The sequence below is a fragment of the Eublepharis macularius genome, chromosome 5 (genome assembly GCF_028583425.1).
Source record: "Eublepharis macularius isolate TG4126 chromosome 5, MPM_Emac_v1.0, whole genome shotgun sequence".
Taxonomy (NCBI): domain Eukaryota; kingdom Metazoa; phylum Chordata; class Lepidosauria; order Squamata; family Eublepharidae; genus Eublepharis; species Eublepharis macularius.
Window position 1 is genome coordinate 70,887,041 of NC_072794.1, and position 23,985 is coordinate 70,911,025.

The window sequence follows — 23,985 nt, forward strand, 5'->3', positions numbered from 1 at the left end:
ATCAACCTTGTGGCACTTAAGTCACACTTTGTCCCACTCATCCAGGTCTTCTTTATCTTTCTCCAGCTCTCTGAAGAGAAGGGTAAAGAAAAACATCCACATATTCAGCTTTAAAAAAATTTTCTCTGGTGGCTGGTGTCATGTTCTCCCAGGAACATGGCCGTATTGCCAGGCGGCAGAGCCCTGCTGGGGCCAAGTCAACTTACCCTCATTCTCAGTTGGTTGTACTGCCCTGGCAATGAGCCCAGGCTTCGCTGACCAACCTCCTTCTGCCAACTCTGCATCAGTTTTTTGGATTGCACCTTTTGGAGCTTGCTCAACAGCAACATCACCTCCATTTTCAGTGGCCAGTCCTTCTAAGTCAGATGGATCCTCAAGGGCAGAAAGATGAGACGTTACATCCAGTTTAAATGCAGAATCAGATGCAAGCCTCACGGGCCTTCTCTGTTTTACTCTACCTGACTCCGTACTAGCTATATCCTTGGACTGCTTCAATGTGGGGCAAGCCAGGCCAGAATTTCCTGCCTGCTTGACCCTACCTCATCCTCATCTGAGGATGACAGAACTACTGGGGGTCGCCTGGGGACAGGCCACTTCATTGGCTGTTTGGCATTACAACCATCCTTATATACCACTCTTCTTGGTAGCTAGATGCCCACTCAGAGGAGTGCGCTAAATAACTCCAACTGAGAAGAGATAGCTGTTGGGCCTCAGTATCAGATGGCCCTTGGGCCTGTGCAAGAAATGGCTGCTGGACCTTATTCCCAAGATGGCTGCTGGGTCCTGTTCACAAAATGGCCCTGGACCTTATACGCAAAATGGCTGCAGGGCCTTGCACCCAAAATGGCCTCTGGGCCTATGCACCCAAAATGGTTTCCAGGCCCCATGGAAAATTGGGTGCTAAGCTTCCTTGTGAGCTGCAAGATTCTGGGGCCTAGCTCTGATGCACCAAAGGGCGGTTGACCCAACCTCCTGCCCACAAGCTGTGGCAATACTCACTATTCACTGCATGGGGCCCGCAAGCACCACCAATGCAGATACCACCTTAGGTCGGATACCTGCCCCCCCACCCCCGGCCAAACACAAAGTAGCATTGATGATGACTCTATGGGCCAAGCTACACATGACGAATGACACTTGAACGGCAAGTGTATTTCTCCCTGTTCACTTGCCCTCCACTCAATCCACTTGCCATTCAAGTGTCATTCGTCATGTGTAGCTTGGCCCTAAGATGCTGTTGAGTGCAGCTGCAGGCATTGTGTCATTGGAGCACACCACAATTGCTGCTGCCATCAAGCTATGCCTGGCAAGACCACCTCTGCATCTCTGCTCAGTGCTGGCTAGGACAGAGGAAAGTACAGTCATGCTGAGCACAAGGTACAACTGAGACACTGTGGGGGCAGAACAGCCTTATAAAACCTCCACCTCCACCACTAACCAGCATTCCCAGAAGCCTGGGAAAGTGCCACTGCCTCCTCCTCACCCAGAGAGGCAAAGTGTGGCCAACAGGGAGTGCCATATTCTTTTGCATCTCTTCCCATCAGCAACTGGATGTTCTTTTGGCTTTAATCCAGTTCCATCATTAAGAACAGCAGTATTTGTACTTGTCCTCTGCTCTTCCCCAGTAGTCAATTGAGTGCTATTCAATGTGGAGGTCCTGTCTTCCAGCACTGTATCTTCTTTTATTTTGTATTGTCTCATCATAGCCTGAGATGAGGTGAGAATATGGAGGCTGCAATGAGTAGGGAAAGAGGAAATAGTGTGGGGAAGGGGATATAGGGGAAAGTGAAGTACTTCCCACAAGTCCTTATAGGTTCCCCATTATACAACTTTGCCCAGCTCAGCTGGTACCATGCAACTGGGCCATAGAGAAGGGGCTGATGGGAGGGGCAAGGATGAAGGCAAGGAGGCAGGCCATGGTGGGTAGGAAGGAGAGAAGGAAGCAGGGAAAAGCGGAGACACTATGGGAGCAGAGAAGGGAAAGAAGACATAGTGGGGAGGGGGAACGTTATGTCCCCTGCAAGTCCTTGCAGGTTCCCATTTGTATATTCTATATTCAGTGCATGTTGAGCAGCTGTCACAGTAATCTGTCAACGAACCTATGGTTTTGTTATATTTTCCATCCATCACTTTTCCATTTCCTTCCCTTACCTGTTTTCTCTCTCATCTTCCTTCCTCTACTTGTTCAGGAAGGGATAATTTTGCACAGTAAGATAACTTCAGAATAAGCAGGGTGAAATTCAAAAGGATACTTGTAAAGATGGAGAGCTATGTAAATCCAATCTGTAATAACTATAGTTAACAGAGAAAATGCACCATATTGTTGGTCTGCAGGGAGCACTTTTATCACCATCTCATCAAGACATTTCCCCTTCTAGTTATGAAGACATTCCCTATCTGAAAAATTAATCCCAAAGAACCTTATTACTCAGCTAGGAAACTATGCAAAAATACAGCGAAGCGTTTGATCAGAGTGAAAGGAATTCTTATTTAAAAAGAAGAAGAAGAATGCTGCATTTCTCCACAATGCACTCAGACCATGTTCACATGTTAAGTTTGGATTTCCTTGCTTCCTAGAGCTCAAAAACTTCATGGAAAAAAGAGTTCATTCATCCTTGAAATAAGGAAGGCAAAATTTTACATATCATCTGCTCCACACCCCTATGAAGAGATGCAGCTGATACTAGTGATAATATTAAACGGTTGCATTTTCACAAACAGTCAAAACTGGGAATGTTGGAAGAGAAGCTGATTTGGAAAATGTATCACTGAATGTTAAATAGTCATATAATTATAATGAAGTCTCACACTAACAGAACATTAGGAATTTTCCAAGCAATTCCGAACAAAGTTACACTCTTTAGTGCCTATTAACTTCAGTGGAGTTAGATAGGTGTCTCTGTTTAGCATTACACAGTCAATACAGGATTTGTCACCTAGGGGCTATGTTGGTCTGCGTTACGGCTAAATGATCACACCAGACACTTGCGTGGGTTAGAAATGGCCACAACTTTATTGATTACAGCTATATGGAGCATTGGCCTGGCATCTGGGCTGGATCCCCGTTGGCATCGTAGGCCTTCCTGCCGACCGATGCATCCCCCGCCAGCCTCCCGCTGGCCCATCAGCTCATTCTGCTCCGTCGCCGGCTCCGCCTGGCAACCCTTGCTTCCAGCTCCGTCGGGGTGAGCAGTCCCGCAGGCCAGCTCACCCTGATGGGATCCGGCCCAATGCCTCGAAAACCGCCAACCCATAAAGTTGTGACAGAGCCCCCTCGAAACGCTCTCAGTCTGCGGAGGGTGGGAGGGTGCTAGTTGATCCGGCAGATGCTCGAACAGTAATGGCGCTGACCATGCGGCTGGACCCTCATGGGATGGATGCTCCGCCTCCGCTCCGGTCCCGCCTCCACGCCGTCCGGCCCCAGGTGCCAACCCTGCTTGCAGGTGAGTCTGCCGCTTCCTTTGTCACCTAGGGGCTATGTCGGTCTGCGTTACGGCTAAATGATCACACCAGACACTTGCGTGGGTTAGAAATGGCCACAACTTTATTGATTACAGCTATATGGAGCATTGGCCTGGCATCTGGGCTGGATCCCCGTTGGCATCGTAGGCCTTCCTGCCGACCGATGCATCTCCCGCCAGCCTCCCGCTGGCCCATCGGCTCATTCTGCTCCGTCGCCGGCTCCGTCTGGCAACCCTTGCTTCCAGCTCCGTCGGGGTGAGCAGTCCCGCAGGCCAGCTCACCCTGATGGGATCCGGCCCAATGCCTCGAAAACCGCCACTGGAGGCTGGCTGAAGGCCCGCCTCCCGCCAACGCTCCAGCTGCTGTAACCACAAAGGTGGAGCCACCCCCAATCCCCGAGGGGGGCCCTGACTTAGATGCCCAGAGGGAGGCGAAAAACCCCAAGTGGCCTTGGCCAATCTGGCCCCTTGCGGGAAAAAATTCCTCCCCGGCCCCCGAAGGTGACCGGCCAAGTGGCCCTGGGGATCTCCGCCGGGGCCCTCCGGGGGGCCCACTCTCACCCCCCCGCCTGAGCTGCTCTCGTTGTTCCTCCAGTCATTCAGCTCCGTGATGCCTCTCTCCGGTCGGGGTGGGTGCTGTGCCTGTAACTGAATCACACAAGGTTAGTACGATCTTTCCTGACATAGCCCAAATAGGCTCTGGAAGTCCACCTGCCCACATGCTTTATCCTTTCAGCGGACAGGCCCACTTCTGCTGCTGTGGTGGCTGCTCCGATGCGAAACGAGTGGGACCCGTATGCCTCTGGTGGGAAGCCTGCCGCCTGTAGGCTGGTCCGCATGACTGCTGTGAACTGGTACCTGGTAAGTGGCCTGCCGTCAGCGTGCACTAGGAGCTGACCCGGGGTGGCCGGGCGCCTGTCCAGGTATGCCCTGACCGCCTGCACTGGGCACGGGGCCCCCCGCCCCACGGCGTGGAGCTGCACGATCGCTCCACGCCCCAGCTGATAGGTCTTGGACTGCCGGACCCTGATCTTAAGTGTGCCCCCCTTGATTGATACATCTGCTCGCGCCAAGGCCCTGTTGGACTGATCCCTGGAAGAGGCCGCCGCCAGCTCGCTGACGCGGAAGGCCCCATAGAACACTAGGCTGAAGGCTGCCTCGAACAACGTGGCTTCGAAGGGTGAGTGGCATACCCCCTTCAAGTGTTGCAACAGGCCCTGCAGGACTCCCGCTGTGATGGGATGCCGGGTGTCCCTGTGGGGCAGCCCCCGTCGGGCCCAACCCGCCACGGCCCTCCGAGCCAGAAAGCTACCTGTCAGGTCTGCCCTCCCAGACGCCTTGCAAAAGAATGAAATGGCTGCCACGTGCATCTTGATGGTCTTGGGTGCGTACCCCGCTTCGTCCATCCGAGCCAGGTATTCCAACAGGGCCTCCTCCGGCACGTCGCGTCCTGGCTGGCCTAGCCTCTCCGAGAGGAACATTGTAAACGCTGCGACTGCGGTCCCATAGGCCCGCCTAGTCGTAGGCGCCAAAGAATCAAGAACTCCCTGTACTATCCGGTGCTCCCAAGCTCCCACAGCTCTTCCGGGAAGGGGTCTGGCTGTTGCTTTGCGTCTGGTGCCATCTCTCGAAACCTGTCCTCCTGAAAGCGAGAAAGGGCGTCTGCTATGTTGTTGTCCACTCCGGGAATGTGGCGAGCCCCAAACACGATGTTATTCTGCAGGCACCGAAGAACCATCCTGCGCACCAAGCGCATGACGCGCTCTGAGCGTGATGTCTGCCTGTTCACCACCCGCACCACTGCTTGGTTGTCGCACCAGAAGATAACCTTCTTGTTGCTAAAACTGGTCGGACCAGAGTTCTATGGCTGTCAGGATGGGAAAGAGCTCGAGGAACGTGAGGTCTCTGAGGATGTCCCGCCCCAGCCAAGCCATGGGCCACCTCTGCGCGCACCACTGGCCCGCCCAGTACACCCCGAAGCCCACGCCTCCTGCCGCGTCGGAGTGCACCTGCAGTGCCGCCCCCAGATCGAGGGGCTCCCGCCACCAGGACACTCCATTGAAGTCCCTCAGGAAGATGTCCCAGACGTGCAGGTCAGCTTTCAGCTGTTTCGTTATTCTGATGTGGTGCTGTGGCGCAGTGACTCCCACTGTTGCTCTGGCCAGGCGTGCGCAGAATGGCCTCCCCGGGGCCACTACCCTGCAAGGAAAGTTAAGGCTCCCCAGGAGTGACTGCACCTCTCGCAGTGTTTTCTTCTTGGCTTTGAGCGCCGAGCCAACCTTTTCCTGCAGGCCTTTCAACTTCTCCAGGGGCAGCCTGCAGGTGCCCCGCAACGAATCTATCTCTATCCCCAGGAACGACAAACAAGTAGTGGGGCCTTCCGTCTTCTCTTGGGCCAGCGGCACGCCTAGCTCCCAGGCCAATCCTTGGAACAGCTCTAAGAGCCTCTGGCACTCCCCTCCCTCCGCCGGCCCCGACATGATAAAGTCATCGAGGTAGTGAGAAATGAATGGAGAGCATGCCCGATCCTTCAGTGCCCATTCGAGGAATGTGCTGAAAGTCTCGAAGGCCGCGCAGGCCACCGCACAGCCCATTGGCATGGCTTTGTCCATGTACCATTGTTCCCGGAATTTGAACCCCAGAGGCACCAGTCCTCTGGGTGGACTGGCAATAGCCGGAAGGCGGATTGTATATCACACTTGGCCATCAGGGCACCCCGGCCGCAGGCCCGTACTAGGTTCACCGCTTGGTCAAATGATGCGTAACGCACGGTGCAGAGCTCTGATGGTATTGCTTCGTTCACTGATGCTCCTTTCGGGTAGGACAGGTGGTGAATCAGTCGGAATTCTCCCGGTGTCTTTTTGGGGACTACACCCAGCGGGGACACTCTCAGGTTGTGTACCGGGGGTGCATCGAAGGGGCCAGCCACCCTTCCAGCCTGCACCTCCTTTTCGATCTTAGCCGCCACCACGTCTGGCATGTCCCTCGCTGACTTGAGGTTGGGCACATCTGTGGTGACCCGAGGGCCCATGTATGGAATCCTGAAGCCCTTGGTAAAGCCTTTCCAGAGCAATGTGGCGGCCGCCCGATTGGAGTAGCGCTGCAGCCAAGGCCGCAGAGAACGCCAGTCCCCCACGCTGCCAGTCTCATTTTTTTCCTGGGCCCGTGGTGACACTCTGGCCCCCCGCTGCCGGTGCTCTTGCCCCATCCTCCCCCCTGACTCCACTTCCGACTGTGCCTCCCCGAAAGGGCCGCTGCGATCCGGAGCCCTTGTGGCAGTCCCGCCGAGGGTGACGGCCTAGGCAGTCCTCGCATACGTGGTTGAAGCGGCACCGAGCCTTTCGGCAGCCCCCCACATTGAACTCCCAGCAGGGGCGCTTGCCGGCGTGGCGCCTGTATCCTGAAGCTTCGGCCTTGGCATGCTCCCCCATGCCCTTGCTGTTGACTGCCCGCAGCCAGCCCATGCTGTCTGGCTGGTCCCAATGGGTGAGCTCGTTGCTGGACGCCTTCTTCCGGAAGTTCTCGTCATACTTTAGCGCCGCCTTCTCGCCTGATGTGGCCTTGATGTGCGCTACCTCCCTCATGTGCATGGTGAGGTGCCACGCGCGCTCGGGGTATGCCGCCTGGACCACTCCCGCATATTCGCAGTACCCCAGGACCCAGTTCGTGAACGTGCGCTCTGCCGGCCTCTCCCTATCCTTACGCCTGCGCTTTCTGGGGGATCCCATGTCCCCCGCTGGCTCCTCAGCTTGCAGTAGAGTGAAAACATCCACGTAGTATCCGTTTAAGATCCGCTCCCTCACGCGAGCCGGCAGATGGTATCCGATGGGGGCTTCCCCCGGCCCTACCTGTGGCGGAGACTTCTCGCGCCGGGCTGCCGGGGTATGCTCCCACGCCGCCCTGGCCCCTACGTGGGCTCTTCCCCGGTGCCTGCGGCGCCGGACCCACTCAGCTAGCCCCGGGATGTAGGCTGCCGCCTCCCAGTAGTCCCTTGCCTTCCTTTCCCAATCCTCGTCCCCGGAGGACTCACCTCTCGACTCCCTGGACGACGATGTGCTGTGGCTCCGGCTCCTACGGCGCGACTTCCGTGACCGTCGACCTGAGGCTCTGGACCGCCCTTTGTTCCGTCCTCGTTCCGAATCACTCTCCCAGCTGCCCTCTGGGCTTGGCTTGTCCACCTCCTCGTCCACCACGATCGTGTCCCTGGCCTCCTGCGATGGGCTCCTATGCGTCGGGTGCCTGGCCTCCCGCCGCTCAGGCCCCCTTTGGGGTGAGTGACCCCTCCCTCGCTTGCCCCCCAGCCCCTTCGGGGGGCTCTGGCGGGCTGGAACGGGAGGGGGGGCGGTGGTGGCGGCCCCAGCCATGGCGGCCCGGGTGCTGGCAGCTGGTGCCCCGCCCCCGCCAAATGCCGTGGACAGCACAGCCATGTTCCCCTGCATGCTTATCCATGCCGCTTGGATGTCGACCCCTTGCAGAGGGGGGGACGCCCTGCACGAGCCCGGCTCCCCGGAGGGCACCAGCAGCCCCCCGCTGGTGCCTTTGCTGGGGGCCCCGGCCCCCCGGGGGACCCGGCGGGGTTCCCCCCACACCTTGCGAGGAACCCCTGCTGCGCCCCTCGTTTCCGGGCCCTGGCGTGACGCCTTGGCCGCTGCCTTGCCCTTCGTGCTCGCCGCTGGAGACATTCGTCCTGTAAAGTAAAGAAACACCCGCCCTGCGAGGCGGTCTGTTGGTCAGCTCCTGGGTGACGTTGGGGGTGGAGTCCGGGAGGCAGCCCCGCGCACGCTGCCGTGGGCGCCCAGCCCGGCTTGCCAGACCGGACCAGGCAGTCGCTCCTGGGGAGGCCGGCCCTGGGAATGGGGGGGGTGCCTGCCCCAAGCCATGCCGCCAGCCTGCTTCACCCTGCCGCCAGTCTGCTTCCGCGACTCGCTCAGCCCCGTGCCCCCCCTTGCGAAGTGGAAAGGTCCCCCGTTGCCGGATGGCCAGGGGCGGCCTGCTGCGGCTTGCCAGCCCCCATGCGACGCCGCTGCCCCAGGCACCCCGGCCGCCCGTCGCCAGCCCAACCGGCTGACCCCGCGGCAGCCGGGCCGCCCCCCGGCGCCCCGCCCCCGGAAGCCGCCAAGGGGCAGGGCCCCCGGAGGGGGGGTCTGAGTGCAGATGCCAGACGGCAGCCACCGAGGAAAGGCCGCCAGGGGGCCGCTGATGAACCTTGGGACTGCCGCAGCCGCGGCGGGCCGCCCGGTTGGCGGCCGGGCAGCCCACTCGCACCGCCCGAAGGGTAAGCCCCCGGGGGCCAAGCTCGGGGTGCAGGCTGGTCCCGGGAATGCCCCGCTGGGCCCGGGGCAAGGGCCCAGCGCCGCCATCGTGGAAGACTCCGTGGAGGGAGGCAAGGCCCGGGCAGCCCGCTTCTGCGGCAGCTCCCTCGGGCGGCGGCCGGGCCGCCCGCCCGCACCACCGCCACTGAGAACCCCCCCAGGCCCGCACCCGGCGCCAGCCGGATCTGGCCGCAGCTGCTCCGGCAGCTGCCGGGCAGCGCACCCATGCCGCTGCCGCCGAAGGGCCCGGGGGCCTGGAGGGAAGGTGCGGGCCAGCCTCGAAAGCACAGGCCGCCCACGGCTGCAGCGGCCCCTCGGGCGGCGGCCGGGCCACCTGCCCACGCCGCCGCCGGTAAAACACCGCCCAGGCCCACGTGCGGCGCGGGCCAGATGCGGCCCTGGCTGCTCCGGCAGCCACCGGGCAGCGCGCCCGCGCCGCCTCCCGAGGAGGGCTCAGGGGCTTGGAGAGCAGGCGTGGGCCGGCCAGCCGCGAGGGCTCGGCTGCCCGCGGCCACGGCGGCCCGCAAGGGTGGCGGCCGGGCGACCCGCCGGCACCGGCGCTGCTCAAAAACCTCCCCGGGCCCGCACGCGGCGCGAGCCGACTGGGCCGCGGTTGCTCCGGCAGCCGCCAGGCAGTGCGCCCGCGCCGCTGCCGATGGAGGGCCCGGGGGCTTGGAGAGAAGGCGCGGGCCGGCCGGCCGCAAGGGCCCCAGGCCACCCGCGGCCGTGACGGCCCGCTCGTGCGGCGGCCGGGCCACCCGCCCGCGCCGCCACTGGTAAAATGCCCCGCGGGTCCGCGCGCAGCACGAGCCAACTCGGCCGCGGCTGCTCCGGCCTCTGCCGGGCAGCGCGCCCGCGCCACCGCCGAAGGAGGGCCCTGGGGCTTGGAGGGAAGGCGCGGGCCGGCCGGAAGCGAGGGCCCTGGCCGCCCGCAGCCGCAGCGCCTGCTCAGGCGGCAGCCGGGCAACCTGCCCGTGCCGCCACCGATAAACCCCCCCCCGGGTTCACACGCGGCACGAGGAGACTCGGCCGCTGCCGCTCCGGCCTCCGCCGGGCCGGGCACCCGCGCCACCGCTGAAGGAGGGCCCAGGGGCTTGCCGTGAAGGCGCGGGCCGGCCGGCCGTGAGGCGCGGGCCGACTGCGGCCGCAGCGCCCCGCTCGGGCGGCGACCAGGCCACCCGCCCGTGCTGCCGCCGCCAAGAAACCCCCACCCCGGGCCTGCACGCTGCGCAGGCCGGATTCGGCCGCGGTTGCTCCCGCAGCCGCAGGGCAGCGCACCTGCGCTGCTTCCGAGGGAGGGCGCAGGCCGGCCTCGAGCTGAAGGGGCCCGGCCGCCTGCCCCCTGCCTCCCCCCAGGCCTGCAAGGGGGGAAGAACCATGGTGGCCCCGCGGAAGGGGAGGGGGAGGGGGCAGGCACCCCCTCACCCCCCCAACCCCCCCAGAGAGACACGGCCCCTCCAGAAAACGAGGGGAAGCGGGGACCCTCAGGCTCAGCCACCCCCCACCAGACGTGGGATGGGAATCCCCACCCAAGCATCTGCCTGCCTTACCTGATGCTAGTTGATCCGGCAGATGCTCGAACAGTAATGGCGCTGACCATGCGGCTGGACCCTCATGGGATGGATGCTCCGCCTCTGCTCCGGTCCTGCCTCCACGCCGTCCGGCCCCAGGTGCCAACCCTGATTGCAGGTGAGTCTGCCGCTTCCTTTCTCTACTGACAACGAGTTACATAATTCTAGTAATACAAGAAAGACATACTCAGTATGTTAACCCACTAAAAACATGCAACAAAGTCTATTGTTACTTGCTATTAAAATCGCAAAATGCAGTGCTGTTAAAACATTCTCTTTGTTGGCAACCTTTGCTTTGAGGGGTTTGCATTCTGGAATGAATGAACATAAGCATTTACAGAATAAAAGGCAGCACTGAGAAAATGGTTTTTGGTGAAACAATTAGCCAACTCCAACTTTGCTGCTGTAATGTTATTAAGTGGCCCTTGAATGTGGTAGTTAGGTGTGCAATACCTATTATGCAACTAAAGTTAATAATGCTGTTCACTTTAGCAACCCCAACCTTCTGTGCTATAGTACAAAAAGAAATAATGTGGTGTTGCAGCAGTGTGGTACTGCTGCAACCTGATCACTTTTATTTTTTTTACATTGGAGTCAATGGGAGATATGGCTTTTTCCAGTGGCTGTTGTTCACATGACTGTTATGAAGTGTTCTCTAATCTTTACATGACACTAGAGTGCTTGCTGAAATTTAAAAATAAAACATCTACAAAACCAGAATACAAAAGAAAGAAAGATGCTTGCATTGTGATGGATGAAATTAAACTTCCACTTCCATTGCAAATGCTTGGACATATGGACTATAATTGGTAGAGTTTTAAGCAGAGATTTCAGCTGTATCTCTACACACAGCAGTTAGTGTGGCTGAAAAGCCTGACAAATGAAAAATAACCCTGCTTCTCACAACGGCAAGGTCACCAGCGACTGATGGTTTGAATGCATTTACATATATTGTCTAGCTTCTGAATAAGAAGTTGGGGGGGATACTATATATGTGTATGCTGGGATAGGTGAAACAGCAGAATGGACATTTTGATCACATGCATTTTATGCTTTAGGAGAATAAGTCACAGGTAAACACAAGTCTCTAGGTGGTTAAACAAGCAACAGAACCAGTCATTGTCTCCTCTTCACACTATAAACAATACCAGGACAGATGGAGTCCAATTTCCCCTTCCCAAGACTGGTGGGTGTATGATTTATCTATTGACCAGTTTGCTCCATAGGCTTTGGAGCAATGTGTTTTACAATTTAGTTCAAATAATATAAGATTAATTTTCACTGGCACTAGTTTCTTCAAGTTTGACCTTGTATTCCAAAATAAATGTATATTGCTAATGCGTACAGAAGTACTAGGGATATTACTTTATGTTCACACAATGATGAGAAGTCCTGATAAAGTCATCCACAAAGATGTAAGAATGCTCAGTTCTTTCACTGGCACATTGAAAACACTAGTGGAGGTTGTTTGAAATAACATGTCAGAAGGACCAGTGACCTGGAGATAGGCAGATGGTTCAGTAATGAATGAGCAGTCAGTATGTACCAGAGCAACCAGAACTGAATCAACACCTTGTAGGACCAGATGGGATGCTTTTAGTTCTCTGTATTATGGTAACCCTGATAGACTACAAGACATGGTACAACCCAATGGCCACATTTAGTGTCAAGAAGAGTTCAAGAGGAACAAAGACCTACCAGTCCAGGGGACTCTATAGAATTGGGAGATACAAGCCCATTCCTAACAGAGAACTTTTAAACATGGGGTGGGGTGGGTAGTTAGGCTGCCACCACTTTGAGAGGCTGAGGACAGCAGGCCTCAGGGTTTACCAGACAGTCAGCTACATTGAATCTCCCCAAAAGAAGTTACAAAGGTAGCTAGACCAAACAAGTTCTAGGCAATGGGTTAAATTGAAGCCAGAAACCAAGAAACACCACATAGTTATGAAGAATATTTTGTTTTATTAAAATTGTGAATAAAAGGTTATATTTGGAAAGAGTGCAAAAGAAACAGAAAAAACAGTAACACTAGATAAAACCTACACCATCCTTACTGGCAGAGACTATGCCACTCTAATCCATGACAGAATTCTTAGTCACCATCCAGTTTCAAAGTTTAAGGAATCACATCAAGTTGTAATCTCAGGGTGCAAAGGCATTCCTAACCAAAACAAGGTCAGAAGGAACAAAAGGTTAACAGCATGAGGCCTAAACCAAATGCCAAGAACAACAGAAGCAAATTTCTTTCTCCATTTTTATGCTCAATGTCCTAACAACTCAGGGAGATTTGATTGATGAGTCAGTGCCTTGCAGCAACATATAATGATGACACTCTGCAACCAAGAGAGCAAAGTATTACCTTACATCACCAGAAGCACCTATCCTTTTCCCATGGGAACCACAGCTGGATAGAAAAGCTCAATTAGCTAAGGCTTTTTGGCCTCTCCTCTCCCTAGTCTTGAAGACTTTCCCCTCATTACTAGCTGCTATGCTATAAAACTGCAGAGTCATTCTCGTAGTGGCAGGACTTACTCATAATGTACCTTGACTGTTGCTTGCCAGTAGGTTCTTATAGCCAAAGAGACCAGTTTCTTTACATTCAGTACTAGCACTAAATTACAGTACAAAGATGAGCAGTTCTGCATCTAAAAGGCCATGATACTGTGGGGAGTCAGGGACACTGGAACTGCCTGAATCTGTAGTTCAATATTCCAGGACCTAATAATGTGCTTGTAGAACTGATCTTCATGTGAAGAGATGGACAAGCTATTGTGCATGTGGCAAACCATTTTACAGTACGAGCATGTGAACTATCCTGAGAAATTCCATTCGCCTTATCAAAATACTTAGTGCTGACTTCATTTTTCAAAAACATTTCACTCAAACAGGAACCTGAAACTTCTTATCAAATTTTACTTTAAAGAAATCCAGTAATAACCTACGATATAAAGAAGCTCCTTGGAGAAATTTACACCTAACCTTTCTACTGCAACTCTGCCCTTTTCCTATGATACAAAGAATTTACACTTGAAAAATTCACGATGGAATACACAACAAATCTCTCTGCCTCAGGGCCAAGCTACAAGTGACGAATGACACTTGAACGGCAAGTGGATTGAGTGGAGTGCAAGTGAACAGGGAGAAATACACTTGCCGTTCAAGTGTCATTTGTCACTTGTAGCTTGGCCCTCAGTTCCACCTCCTTTGTAATCTTCCCCATAAGAAGAATTCCCATCATGATCTCCCTTTGCATACCTGATGAAGTGAGCTGACAATCAAGAAAGATATTCAAATTAATGATTTTCATCTTTAAGGTGCCAGTGGACTTTTGTTCTATTTTGCACAATAGACTTACACAGCTACCCCTTTGCAATCCTCTTTTCGTCCCATCATTCCCATCCTAGCAGATAAGAGATGCTCGCTGACTTACCGGTGGGCTGGGTTGTTGTCATTGTGAAGGATGCAGTGGAGGCGGGTCAGCTAGGATGGGGCAGAGTGCCTAGCCCACCTCCAGTCCAGCCTCGTGGTCAGTACCATTCCTCCCAGGAGCGTCAGCAGGAGCAGCACATTTGCAGCTTGTTGTGTCTGGTAGGCTCCTGCCAGGAGTTTCTTCTGGGGAGGAGGGTGGCTATTCCCCCCCCCAGTGTCTTGCCTGTTGGGGGTGGGGGCACCAGCTGGACCGGCCCACCCTTTCCTCCTTCACTCCCCTTGGACCCCTCCAGAGGACGCGGGGGCCTGGTGACCACACGCTGTGCTGTGCGGCTCCCGGTGAGAGGGGGTGGGGGTGGCCTCCAGCAGAGGTGTCTGCCGTCCCGGGTGGGCAGGCCTGCCTGGCCTGGCTGACAGTGGTGGCACCTGGGCTTGCTGGGCTGCTGTCAGGCTGCACCTGTCTGGCACAGGTGGCGGCCTGCAGGACCTAGAGCGGCCTGGGGCACTGGGAATGCACTCGGCGCCGCTGGGCCACTGGGTGCCACGCTGGGTGGGCCTTCCACGGCCTCGGTGCACCTAGGATGCCTGGGCCGCTGCCAGGCCACATCACACATGCCACACGCATAATGGTGGAGGGCCGGAGGGCTGGAGCGGTTGCGGCGCTTCAGGGCAGCACCTGTGTTGCTGGATCATGGGGTGCCGCTTCAGCTGGGCGGGTTGGCCCATCCCGGGGACTCCTGGCAGGCCACAAATGCCTCCCTGGGCCTGCTGCTGAGCCAGGCTGGGAGGCCTTTGCCAGCCTCGGCACGCCTGGGTTGTACAGGCTGCTGCCTGGCTGCATGGTTGGTTTGGGGGCCTTTGGCAGCCTCGGCACACCTGGGCTGTCTGGGCTACTGCCAGGCTGCATTATGCCTGTTGGGTGCATCACGGTGGAGGACTGGGCAGCCTGGAGTGGCAGTGGCACTCCAGGCTAGCTCCTGCACTGCCGGAACGAGGAGCGCCACTCCTCTGGGCCAGCCTGTGGATGCTTCCCTAGGCCTGGCACAGGCAGGCAGAGGGGCCATTGCTGGCCTCCGTGTGCCCAGGCTACTGTGGGGATGTGTGGCTGGGATGGGGGGCCTTCAGTGGCCTCAGAGCTCCCGGGCTATCCAGGCCACTGCTGAGCCGCATTGAGTGCATCACACGCGTTGTACCCTTCGTGGCTGCGGGCCGCAGCAGCCATGGGTGGGTGTGGTGCTTTGGGGCTGTCCTTGTTGCTACCTGATCACTGGGCACTGCTCTGGCCTGGCAGGCCAGACTGGCCCTTGGGCCTGCTGGCTGGCCGTGGGGGCCTCGGGCTGCCTGGCGCACCTGGTCTGCCTGGGCCACTGCTGGGCGGAGGCTGTGTGGTGCACAAAAGGGGTTCAGGTGCCTGGGAGGCCTCAGCATGCTGGGGAGGTCTGCAGTGCTACTGGGCTGCCTGGGGGGCTTCAGCAGCCTTTCTTGTCTGGGCTGCTACAGGGCCAGAATTGCTCGACAAGGGCGGGTGCTGGGGAGCCAGCGCAGCGGCCCCGCCAACAATCCTGTGGGGCATGCTCTTGGCTGGAGTGGCTTGCCTGGGCCTGCTTGGAGCTGAGCCTGGGTGGCCCATTTCAGGGGCAATGGCCCAGCCTGGGCTCCTCTGCATCCACTCCAGGGGGTGTGCCCAGGGCTGCGACAGGCGGCTCATGCGTGGGTGCCATTGGGGCTTGCTGGTGCCACAGTGGTGCGAGGTTGTGAGGCCTGTCCCCCTCCCCCAGGCCAGAGGCAGCCTCGGGGGTGCAGCAACTTAAGGGATGGTGGGGGGTCTTCTCATCAAGACTCCTGGCCAGCCCAAGCGGGAAAAAAGGAGCGACACTCCAGGAGCCAGCAGCGAGACTCAAGGACAACCAGAGCTGAGAGAACAGGCACACGGCAACTCCAATTGGTGAGACCTAATCTGTTTCTTCACTTTCCCAAACTGGGTGAGGATAGCTACCTCATTTGGCGAGACAGTGGGTGCTGCACTCCAGACAGGCATGATTTGAACCATGCATTCTCCCGGGATGCCACTGAACGTAAGGAGGGGAGTCACTCATCATGAAAAATGGAATTAGGGGCAAGCTCATGATGCTGCCAGCTTTAAACCTATGGGATCCCCCCCCCCAGGTTATTACTAAACCTCCGCAAGAATTGTAGAACATGAAAGCCAAGTCCAGTTCTGAGGAGACAGCTACAACTCTAATGGCCTGAGCAGAGGTGGTGGACATGTGGCCAGAGCAAGGGGGGCGGACGTGGAGGCTCGCCTGACCAGACACTGTCTCAGGTCATGAGCTCATGGCAGAAGGGGATGATCCCAGGCAATCAGCAACTGCCTTGCACTGACAGCTGTCCAGGAGCTTTGCCAGCCACATCTTAGCCTGTGTGAATTAAGGGAGAGGGCACTTGCTTACAGTGTCAGTTGAGTGTGTGTTAGGCACCAGGAGACCTTTCCACCCAGCATCACCAGGGATGCATGCCCTGAGGGTCACAGATAGACATGGTCTGCAGTGTGACTCCTTGCCACGGGGAGGGGCATCAGGCCAAGAACTGGAGAGCCTGCCAGTGATGAGGAGCATCCACTGAGCATGCAATCCCCAGAGGCCATAAGGAAACTAGCAGAGCTCAATCAGATCGGATAGGATGATGGGGGGCATACCCCCCAGGCTGGCCAGAATATTGTGTCTTTGGGAAATGTGTTGAAGTCTGGAATGGTATTTTCAGGGAAAGGGTCTGACCTCTGCATCAATAATCCTAAGGTTAACATGGAGACTTTGGCAATAAGATGGATGGATGCTTTTACTCAAAGGACTTTGGTCTGCTAGCGTGTCGAGCCAAATCAAATGAATGCCAACATATTGACTGCCTCTCTACCTGGTGTGGCAGGCGAGGCCATAACATGTTGACTCACTTCTAAAGTTGTTGTAAGACTGGCAACGAAGCGGTGGATTATGACCGTGAGAGGAACGGTTGAGCAGTTTTTGTGAGGCAAGGGGACTGCCCCAAATACAGCAGGAAATAAAGCAAAACCTATGGAAAGCCAATGCAGTAAGTGTATTCCAATTGGCTGGACCGTTAGAAAACTTCACTGGGGGACATTAAGAAGTTGGAAGCTTTCTGGGTGCATCTGCCTATGTACTGTAATCTAAGTATATAGTACTGGACAAGTTCAAAATTATGTAGTCATTGTGAGAAATTAAGTTAATAAGGCTCCAGAGGTGTGGTTCACCGACAATGGAATGAAATGGTGTGGCTATAAGTTTCAAAGGAGCCTAGAGGGGGGAGGTTTGATGCATGAGACAATTGTTGTTTACTCCCCACTGCAGAATGGTGCTGCTTAGCAACTTAATCGAAGCCTACAGGAAATGGGTCTTTGCTTGCTGTTTCAGGTGGGGCTGCCTGACACCTGATGGGCAGAGGCGGTTACCTCAGTGACCTATCTTGGCAATAGAGTGCCATTGAAGGTTACCAGAAAGCTCCATTCGAGGTGTGGTTGAGAAGAGAGGCAGGACTCAAACATCGGAATCTTTGGGGCTAAAGCATGGAAATTGGATCCCCGGGCAGAATGGGGAATTCTGGCTGAGTATGCACCCGGTGGAAAGGGATTTAGCATCATTAATTCTGAAACACTCTCAGTTAATATGAGCAACATGGCTCACTTTGAGGAAGTACTATTTTCCAAGCACCCAGAAAAGGAATTCTGCGGTGGAAGCCAGCCTAGAACCTGACGAGGTCTCTTTTATTGATGTGGCTATGAGGCCAAATGCCTGGGATGCCAACCCACTGGTGGAGCACCAAGTAAAGGCTCCACCATTGGAAAGGGAGGCTGGGACCCTGGAATTTGAAGGAACTGCAGAAAGACCAGGCCAGAGGAGATTGGGACCACTGCAAGACATGCACAAAGAATCAACAAGCAAGTGCTGCCACAGAGAGGTGTATTATGTGTAGGTGTGCATCCTGGGGGTGAATCCCCCAGTGGAGATGGCAGAAATGCATTGATAGCTGGAGACATGGAAGGGGACCGCACTCCCAGAGACCCCACACTATGGAGCTCATCCCGGTCACGGTCATGGTAGGCCTCTGGAGTGACCAATTCCGCAACAGGGGATCCTCTTAGGCGATAATCAGGCAGTGGTGTGAATAGTAAACAGTCACTCGTCGTGCTCGGGGCGAGTCTGGTTTGGCACACAGGCTGGCACTCCTTTGGTTGCGGCACTATAATCAGGCACTGTGGGATGTGCAGTGCCTGCCACACAACTGAGGTAACAAGCAAACAAATGGTGGACACCCCCTTTCTTGGTTTCAGGATGACAGTTTTCAGGTGTTGGCACCGAACACTGAATGACACCCAGAACCCTTCCAGGAAGAGCAGTGGGAACTTGGGAATTTTGGCTCCTTCAAGGAGTGCCGAACTCACTGGCACCATCCGCAGGTGGGCGCGTGGGGCAGCTGTCCTGCATTCTCAGCTGTCCTCTCCATACAGCTTGCCAGATGGAGCAGGAGGGGCAGGAGGAGGGTTTTTTTGGAACACCTAGTGGGGACGGATGAGTCTGAGTATGTGCCTGAGACCACCAGAGCACACAGGGTGGCCAGGATCGGAACACCCAGTGGGGATGGATGAGTCCGAGTGTGTGTCCCATGGGCCTGGAACACTTGACAGGGAGGGAGTCTGGGCATATGCCCAAGACCCAGATTGTGTGTGGTAGCCAGCTGGCTGGCAGGCGAAGGGTGGGCCGACCCAACCAGCAGTTTCCTGGCACAATGCACCTCCCAGCGGAGACCCCGGGCAACCATCATGGCAGCCTCATGGGTTGTCCTGGGGGCACCTGACTGGTGCTGCAACTTGGCTCAAGACCATGCAATACAGGGCAGCCTTTTTGGCAGGGCACTGGGTTGGCTGGGGACATATCCCACAGGGCAGTGGCACGGGCAGCCAGAGCACTCAGGACAGATGCCTGGCAGTGACTGGCCAACTCCTGGGCCATGGCAATGGCAGCTGGCTCACAAGGTTAAAGTTCAGGGTCGTCTGGAGATCCAGCCCTCAAGTAGCAGGCTGGCCACAGGGGCAGCTACCATGGCGACCAGGCCGGGGTTGCCAGCAGGCTGAAAAGACTATTGGCCGGTGGGCTTCCAGAGTGTCTGTGGTAAGACGAGGCACTAATGTTATTTGATCTAGTTGCAGGTGCGGCATCCCCCTGGGTATAATGGCGAACAACTGGTGACAACATCGGGATATGTGGCGCAGCAGGAGCTTGGAGCCAGGGGATGCAGTGGGGCCCCCTTTGGAGTCCCGGCAGAGATCCCCAGGGCCAATTGAGCCAGTCACCTGCAGGGGCCAGGAAGGAATTTTTCCCGCAAGGGGCCAGATTGGCTGGGGACCCCTGGTTTTTTTTGCCTTCCTCAAAGTTGGGAACCCCTAGGGGAGGGAAGTGGCTCCAACTTTTTTGGTTGCAGCAGTTGGAGCTTTGGTGGGAGTCGGGCCTCTGGCTCTCCTCCAGTGGTGGTTTTGTGGCATTGGGCCGGATTCCAATAGGGTGAGTGGACCACAGATCTGCTCACCCCGACAGATTGGGAAGAAAAGGCCACCTGGCATGTGCTGGCAGTGGATGACACTTGCTATGGTGGGCCAGCACAGGGCTGGCGGAGGATGCATCAGTTGGCAGGATGCCCCTCTGATGCCAACGGGGATCCGAGCCCAGATGCCTAGCCAATGCTCCATTTTCTAACCCAAGAAAGGTGTCGTGTGAGTCATTTGAGCCAGAATGCAGACTGACATAACACATAGGTGACAAGATGAGCTCTTCCTTGAAAGGGCGAAAAAGCTTAGATCCCATCATGCTCAAGAAAAATACAGCAGGACGTATCACTGAGCCACTGCTCTCATAAGATCTTTTCTATAGAAGGCATTGAAATTTAGTTCCTATTGGTTGACTTAGCAGAATGGAACTAAGCCTCTTGTCTGTAAGAACAGAGAAGGATGGAGCCAAAGCTCCTCACACTGTTTCACACATCTTATCATACCTATGCCTGATGTCAATACAATTCTCCATACCATTTGGCAGAATTAAACAGATAGCTTAACTGCCTCAAGGTAATTTAATTAAATGATATGGAGTCAATTCAGACTGGTGGGAAGTTGTAGAAGAGGATATACCTGGACCAGTGAGGGAATGTTTTTGAGGGCCAGCTGATGATATAAGGTGGCATAAGATATTGAGATAAAAAGAGCTGCATGGTTTTGGAGGAAGGAGAAGTTTGATGGAGGGGAAGCCTCTCACTTAAACTCTACAGTTATTACTGAAAGTGATAGTAATCTGCAGCCCCTGTTTACACATTAAGCCCTGTGTTACCCTTATGCCTGCAAGAGGCTGTGTCCAATTGTTTCTCCCTGGAGAAAGGGTCAGCTATCATTCAGTAAGCTTTGGAAGCAGTTAGCATATGGTTCCATTCCCAACTCTCTGTTTCCATTTTGAGTGTGACCATTTCAGCTCTTTAAATAAATTCCTATCTTCAGGTCATTTTTTTCCCCTGATGATGTATGAGAAATTATTACTGAGCTGGGCTGAGGGCAAATACCTCTAAAAGGAAAAGAATTTCAGATACTATGTTCATAAAAGGTATATATAATAGATTGATGAATACTACAGTATATAGGGTTATAAAAATGGCCCTACTAGTTTTCCAGAAAAACAGCATTTCAGAATTTCAGGTTGCCACAATCTGACAGTAGACTGTAAAGCCTTCTATGGTCAAACATCATGGTGTTCGTTTTATGAACCATTTATCATTTCTCTGTAAACAGACCCATTTCTCATGTAAATATCACATATTGTACATTTATCTTCTGCAGCCAGGCAAGCTTGGATTTTTTTTACTGAGATCACAGTCCAACCACATTGATAATGGATGAAGGGGAACAGAGAACTGTATAGACACAAGTTACATATGTGAAAAAGCATGCAAATAAACTGAAGGAACTGAACTCCGTGGCAGTGTGATGTTTAATGTTTAGAAATAAAGAACAGAAAATTGGAGAGTTCCTAATACATCTCCACTGTAGAAATATGGACTGGAATTCAGAACACCAAAATATCACCAAAAATTCAGATGAGAATTTTGGAAGCCTCCAGATTTCATGATTAATTGAACTGCATTCTTTGAATACATATATCTGGACTGCACAACATGTGGCCCATCAAGCCAAACTGAGCCCCTAAGAAATATACTCACCTCTTGTTTTTCCTACACCCACAAAAGGAAGAGGGATTAATCACAAGTAATGGCTGAAGGGATATGTTTTGTAGATTACAAGGTATGCCATTCCTGTATGTGGATCCAATGATTAATGCATTCTTCAGTATGAAAACATATCCTCAAATGAGACATACAGCCAGATATTTATTATGAATTCTTGCCTGAAAGATCATACCTGTGCTTATCTCTGTTATGTAACAATATTATTGCTTAAGTTATGGATGTTTCTTGCCTCAAGGTGATCAAATGTACTATAAAATATATGGATCCTTATTTTAAGCTTCTCAAAATGGGGACTAGGATGATAACATAGACCTCACTAGCATTTGAGGCTTAATTTAGATTTGGTACTTCAGTGGCAGGAGATAAAAAGCTGCTGCAGCTATCAACCTACATCTTTAGCATGGTAATTAACGTTTCCTGAACCAATTTTCATTACTGACATTTCATTTCATAAGTGTAAATATGCATTCTTAATGTCTAGCTAAAATGCAATAACATGCTAAAGTAAATGCAATTTGAACTCCAGTGGCAAGAAATTTATACTCTTGGAGAGTAAAAGAAGACATGACCTGACAACAATCAATGGTGTGGCACATACATTTAGGATAAATGTGTCTGAAAGGATTTTACGTACATGTTATGTCTCTTTGTATAGGTATGATTACAGTTTAGTGAAATAAATCACAAGACAAATCAAGCCTTCCTGATGTTTTGTTTTGTCTGGAGGCAGGAAGCATGACAGTCCAGACATGCTGCAACTATGGAAAAGTTTAGATCATTGGGCCATTGCTATATCCAGTAATAAATGGGATGGTCCTTTTTTGTGAATGTTGAAAGTTACAAAACTAGGCCATCCACAGCCAAAGTAGGGTTCTTTACCTACTCAGTAAGAGGACTTTCCAGATGCAACAAAAAAAGGGGGGAGATGATTCTACAAACCTGAAGAATCCCCATGATTACACAAAAAACCTCAAAATTAAGAGAGTTAAAAACCTCAAAAATAGTGAAGTGCACATGTATACATGTTGTAAGTTCAAAGGAACAAAAGGCCAACAAATCTCACAAGCTCAGTGTTACTATTATGGGGTTGCCTAATAACATGCATGTGAGAAAGCTGCAATAGGAGTGGGGAAGAGTACAAAGCAGCAATTGCGGGGGGGGGGAGAAGAAATGATAGTGTGGGAATAGGGGGAGGGGATTCCCCCTCCTCTGAAAGTTCTCCTGGGTTCTCATCTTCTTCCATTTCAGTAGCACTAAATAAAATAAATAAAATAAAAAGGGCAAACAGGCACCCTTGAATGCCCTCCTAAACGATTTGGCTTCATAAAGGGCAAAAGTGGGGTGCCCTTCTGACATTCTCAGGAAGGTCATTGTACTGATCCTTATTCACTGCTGACATTTATAACAAAACAGACCATCTCCTCTAAATTACCTTGTGTTAGGGAATGAGGGGGTAAGCCATTGAATGTATTATTTCCCTTCCCCTGTCCTTGGTCTCTGGTGCCCTTTATGTGTTGGTCACCTTTCTTAAATTTCTTGATATTCACCCTCACCAGATGTACAGTACACTCTAAATATTTTTGAAGTATCTTCTGCAATAGACTCAGTAGTCCTGAGCTCTACCCTTGTGGCTACTGAAGCCTGTAACACAATTCTAGAATACTTCAGTACTTATTCTCAGAGCCCATGATACTATAAAACAGAATTGTAATGCTTCTTGGGCACGAGCTATTTGATTTCTCACATATTAGTCCAGTGAGAAATGCACTCACTTACAAGGGAAAGGCACAAGCTTTGTAGGAGTGGGTCACAAGTGATTACAAATGATGATGGTAGTGTAGTGTCACAATCAAAGTCTAATCGTCTCATTAATTAAGAGCAATATCATGGTCCATATTGGGTCCTGGAATGATTATTACTCAAATGCCTACTAAAAAGTGTGAATTTATCTTCTGGCATAGTTTGCAGGCAGGCAAAGCATTTTGTAGAGGTTAAAAAGTTCAATTGCTGCTTTAAAGCATGCTTGAACTTTAGGCATGAATAATCATTGATCTGCTCTTCAGCTAACCAATTTTCAAATCCCCCTCCCTGTTCCAGTGCTCTAATTACTTTCAACCAACATAGGGATAAAAGGGTCTTCCTTCTCTCCAGTGTGTAGTGATCTAATATAACTGTCTCTCACAATGAAGTTGTGTGAGTAAGGGTTGGTGTAATTTCAAAGGCTGCAACATTGAAACAAACAACGCTTTGTTCTGCAAAATATACAGCAGCTGAAAGTTGACATCCATCATTTTCCTATCTTTAGGTAGTAGTCGAAATCTCTTGTAACTAGTGAGTACTGTTATGGTACATGGCTGTGTTGGGGGTGGGGGGGATAGTCCAAGTCCTTTGTTGTATCACAGCTCCATTATACTGAGATAAGGAGAACATGTAAGCATCTCGAATGGAAGCAGGAACCCTCAGATGTCACACCCTGGTCATATGTCACAATGACATGTCACTTGCCAACATGGAATGTGATTGATGGAAAATGTCCTCTAGTCTCCCATTCATTCTCCTTTGCACCCCACTTGTTTCCATTGCATCTTCATTAGAGGTCTCATAATGTGCAAAGAACTCCATGATCCTGGGAAAACAGTATATTATCCAGAGCCTCCATTTGTGGGAAGTTTCACCCCACTCAGAATGGGATAATAAAAATGCCCTGCTTCTGAAGGACCCCTTGAATTATAGGCTAGCAGAGAGCAAGCCATTGTCACTGTGACATATGACCTTCTCCATGCCTGCTTTAGTAAAGGCAATCTGTCTCCAGGGGATGTTGTCTGAAATCTTGTGTTTTGGTGCTTTTATTTTTACATTCTGTATTCTGTTATTTTACACTTCTTAAATTCCCTACTAGCTTATTTATGCATGTGTAAA